Raw genomic sequence first — 4,825 nt, forward strand, 5'->3', positions numbered from 1 at the left:
CCTGTCCTTGGGGCCCCGGCAGTAACCAGCTGCCCCTCTCAGCAGAGTTGGGTTGGGGGGTCTAGCGTGTTCCCTCGGAGGCTCTCCAGCCCCCCGTGCGCACAGCCCAACACAGTCTCAGCCAGCACGGAGCCAGGCGCGGTGGGTGCGGGCGTCAGCATCCAGGCTCTGAGCGAACGACAGGTCCCCAGACCCTTCCGGTCTTTGTCCAGTTGGGGGTCTCTTCTAGAAACCTCCCCCCCCATCAGCTTACTGGGCATCGCATGAGCTGGCGTGAGGAAGATCTTTGCCGACTCACGAGTGTAGGGAGGAGAATGAACCAACAGGAGGGCTGGACAGTCGTAACTCCCAGGGCCAGGGCACGGACACTGTGGAGTGCGTCGGTTCCGCTGGGGCACTTTGTAAAACTAGGCCGTGGCCCCGGAGAGTGGCACACACATACACCACAGGTCCGGGCACACACGCACACACACGCGGCTTTGGGAATTCTGGATTCTGGATTCTGCGGCTCCGTCCGAGCCCGTCTTCCCTTCCTGTCCCACAAAACCTGAGCAGCGTCCCTAAGGCTACGGCTTGGCCCCACAGTATTCGGGGCCCTGGGCGACAATTCCTGATCGCAGCACACAGCCCCTGGAAAACCGCGTTTCAGACCGCGCCAGAGAGGGGTCTGTCCCTACTCTCTGCCATGTTCCCACCCGCCAGTCCAAGCCCTGACAAGGCTCTAACTGCTCCTCCTGTCCCCGTCCCTCCCCTTCAGAGCCCCTTCGCCTCCTGATACCAGGCCTGTTCTCCGCGGGATAAAACAGAGGCGGGACCCAGCACTTCTCAGGGGCTTCCCGCCGCCCTGCGGACCAGCGTCCACGCTCCTTAAGGCGTGACTTGTGATGCGCCGATGATCAGACCCCAGTTTGTAATTGCAAATGTACCTCCCGTTCTGCCTGTGCGCACCCTGCTGGGCCCCGGGGAGCATCATCCCAGCGAGCGTTATGGGTAGTAGAGTCGTTAAGTAGCCACTCGCCACCACGTCAAACCCCTTGAGCCTGCTGTTTCTTCAGGACAAGCTCATCATCACAGCAGCTAACCAAAGTAGTGTGTGACGTGAAAGACGGAATGAGCGAGTGAGTGAAGGTCACTGGTCCTCCCCAAGGAGCGCAGGAAGCCGCCCCTCCTGTCTTACACGGTGTGTGCCTGCTTTGCTCCCTGCAAGAGCATGCGCCCCTGAACTCAGGGACAAGTTTGTCCGTATGCAGATTCCCCCAAGTAACCAAAGTAACACTTCCACTAAGGAACGCTCAAAATAAAATGAATTAAAAAATGGGCAAAATGCAAGCGTGCCCGGTATGTACAGGAGTCCACAGAGTGGTCTGGGGTGGGGACCGAGGGATCTGCGGTGAGACGGGGGGTCTGCAGTGGGGAGAGGAAGGTCACGTGTGTCAGAATCAGGTGGCCCCAGGTGCCCACAGAGGACACTGTCGGGATGCCTCAGAGCGATGCTGGGGCAGAGGAAGAGCAGCCGGGTCTGGATGAACCACGTTGGGGAAACACCAAGTTCACGGCCGGAGGGGAAGAGGCAGGTCCGATGTGTGAGGACAGCACGGTCCCATGGGCCGCCGGAGGCAGGCGGGTCCCACTGGCCGTCCCAAGAGCAGGCTTGGCGAGAGCATGCTTTGAGGATGCGCCAGGCTGGCCCAGAAGTTCGTGGAATCACTTCAGAATGATTGGATTACATAGAACGCAAAACAAGGCATTTTACGTACAACAAGCAAACGTGAACTCATCGCCAGCGTCCCCGTGAGGCCACCGAGCAGAGTTCTGTTATCTTCACGCACACGCCCCACGCACCACAGACCACCTGGAGTATAAAAAATTAAACTGGACAAATGGAGCAGAGACCAGAAGACATCACGTAGCCGTATGAACAGAAATGCTTTCGAGTTTCACGTTTGTTCCCGTCACTTACAGTCGTGCCCACAGCTTATTAATGTTGCTTTCTAGCAGTTCACCTTTGCTGAGCCCTTCGCCATCATCACTCCACCTCATTTTCTAGGAGCAACGCCGTGTGGTTTCCACACTCGCCGTCCACCAGTACCAGGAGGATCTGGTTAAATCGGGCTCGGTGGGCACCATCGTGCTCCACCCGGGGCCCCTCCTCAGAGCCGAGCTCCAACCCAGCTCCTTTGGGCCGCGGGGACCTCCCTGGTCCGAGGTCACAGCCCTCCCAGGTGTTACACGGCCAAGGACTGTGTGACATGGGGATCCGAGGCCCCGGCCCTTTCCCTCAATTTAGTACACGAACAAAGTTGTCCCAGCCGCAGAGCTCCCGGGGAGACAGGCCAAGGCTGCAGCTCAAGGGCCGCACCCTTTGCTGGCAGGTGCGTCTCCCCAGGGCACCCCCCAAACCCTGCCCCGACATCTGTCTCGGGGGCTGTCTCTAGGGGTCCTGACCTGAGCTGCGTGCAGAGTAAGACGTCCGGCTGCAGAGGCAACAGGGCAAAGCAGGCCTGGGCGCAAGGCCCCAAGACTCGGCCGTGCTCCCGTGGGGGGCGCGGCTTCCAGAGGGACACACGCGGCCCTGATGGCCCAGAGTGCCAGTGAGGGTGGTCAGCGCGCCCCGCACAGGGCAAGTGCCGCAGCTGGTCTGGTGCCCACTGGTCAAAGAACTGCTACCAGCCAGGCCAGACACAGCCTGCCTGGAACCTCCCCTCGAACCGCAGGGAACCCGCTGGGGGCAGCTCAGCTCCTCCCGTGGCTCTGCCGTGGACACCGCACAAGGCTCGCTGGCCTGGTAGGACCTTTGCTTCGCAGCCCGTGACTAATTCAGAAGCAGAGAGGGCCAACCCCTGGCTCCCTCCGCACAGAGAAGCCTCCCTCCCTCCCAGCCTTAGCCCCAGGGAGCAAAATCCCTGCCTCTGTGGCCACATCGGGGGCCGGGCCTCTGGCTTTGGCTTTGGCCTTCCTGGCTGATGGGCCGGCCCCACCCGTGACCTGGGCATTCATTTCATTTAACGCGGTGCATGTCAGCCTGGTGGGCACATGTGCTAGCACCTTCTGTGGGCTCCACATTCAGCCCAGTAAACTTTTATGAGCTTCCAGTGTTTGTGAGACCAGCTTGGTGAGGAAGAAGACGAGGTAGAAAGAGCCAGAACTTCGTGGCTGTGTGGCCTGGGGTCACGTGCTGCCCACCAGCTGTGCCACACTGGGCAGGTCACTCCATTTCTCCCAGCCTCGATTCTCTCATTCATGAGACGGAACACCTGCCTGTCTCCTTAGGGCGGTGTATGAGTTAAACACAGTACGATAAAGCTCTTTGTTAACTTGAGTGCTGCACAAGTGTGGGGTGTGATGAAGTGTCATTCGTGGCAGCGTTAGGAAGGGACGATGCCAGTGCCTTGTGTGAATTACTCTTCTAGCAGTGAAAATGGGCTCACACGAACACGGCCACACGCTTGTCTTCGGAACACGGACCGGTTCCATGCCTGAGGCTGCAAGCGTGTATGGCGGGTGCCGGCCCTAATCAGACCTTCTGATGCTGTCCATGGGTCTGAGGTCCCTCAGGTCCCCACACCACTGGTGTGCCCAGGAAGCTACTTCTGAGAGACTTCAGCCCACAGGTCTGACACCAGGACAAGACGAAGTGAGAATGAGAAGAACCCAGGCAGCGGCTGCCTGGCAGGAAGCCTGTGCCCCGACACGCGTTCTAGTTGGAACACTTGCCTGCCGAAGCCCGGTTTCTGCTGTGCGTGGTCCGATTTCTCACGTCACTCCTTGAGGCAAGGGTTTTAATTTGGAATTTGGACCATTAGGGAATTTCGAGGATGAGCCTCGGTGGGTCTACAAGCCCTAAAACTGCACGCAAAAGCTGCGTGTCCCTGCAGGTCCCCGCCCCTAGGGCCATCCTCCTGGCACTGGGAATTGCCACCTGGAAACAAAAGGTCGTTCGTGCCGAGGGCTTTGCACCTTGTGAACTGAACTCCCTCAAAGACCTCTCTCTGCGCAGCAGCGCCTGGCCCCCTGCAGACTGCGGGAGACTCTCCCCAGCTGCACGTCCTCTCTGGAGAAGGGCTCTGAGCAACTTGCCTTCCCCACAGACTGACGGGCAGCACACGCTCAGCCGTGACTTCGGCCTAAGGAGAACGCATGCTGCATTTTCCGTTCCGTTTCTGCTGACGTCTTGACAAGGCCCTGGGGAGGAAGCGAGGCAGGTAACAAAACTAGTCCAATTCTACAGATAAGAAACATGGTGCAGGAAGTTTAAATGATTTGTCCAGAGGACACAGACGTCTGTGGTTTGTAGCTGAATCCGCTTTAGAAGGCAGTTTCCCCCAACCCCCAGCCAAAGGCTTTCCCATTGTGGGGGGAGGGGACATTTCCTGCTTCGCAAATCAATATTCCAGTGGAGGAAAGACCCCAAGGGGGACCCGGGCAAGCCTGCAGCCTGAGTTCTGCTGGCCAACGTGGCTGGGACCGGGCCCTGTGCAGGGCTCCAGAGGTGGGGTGCTGCCGCGTGTGTCTGGAGGGGCAGACACCACAGGGAGGACGCCCGACCTGAGCCAACCACACCAAAGATCTGCTCCCAGCTGGGATGGAGCCTCCGACTCCAGACACACTGGGTGAGGAGTCTTCAGAAGGCCAAGTCCTAAATCAGGGTTGCCACGAGCAAGGTCAGGGAAACGTAGGTTCTTGTCATTAATGAAGCCCCATTTTCACCCAAAGGCTGACGAGATCAGGGAAACGGGACACCTACTGCATTTGGTCCAGTTGGATTCTCTGCCGGTGTCCTCCATGCCTGAGAGTTGTATTTTTAAAACAAACATCATATAACTAT

This window comes from Propithecus coquereli, unplaced genomic scaffold (genome assembly GCF_000956105.1).
Source record: "Propithecus coquereli isolate 6110/MARCELLA unplaced genomic scaffold, Pcoq_1.0 Scaffold439, whole genome shotgun sequence".
NCBI lineage: Eukaryota > Metazoa > Chordata > Mammalia > Primates > Indriidae > Propithecus > Propithecus coquereli.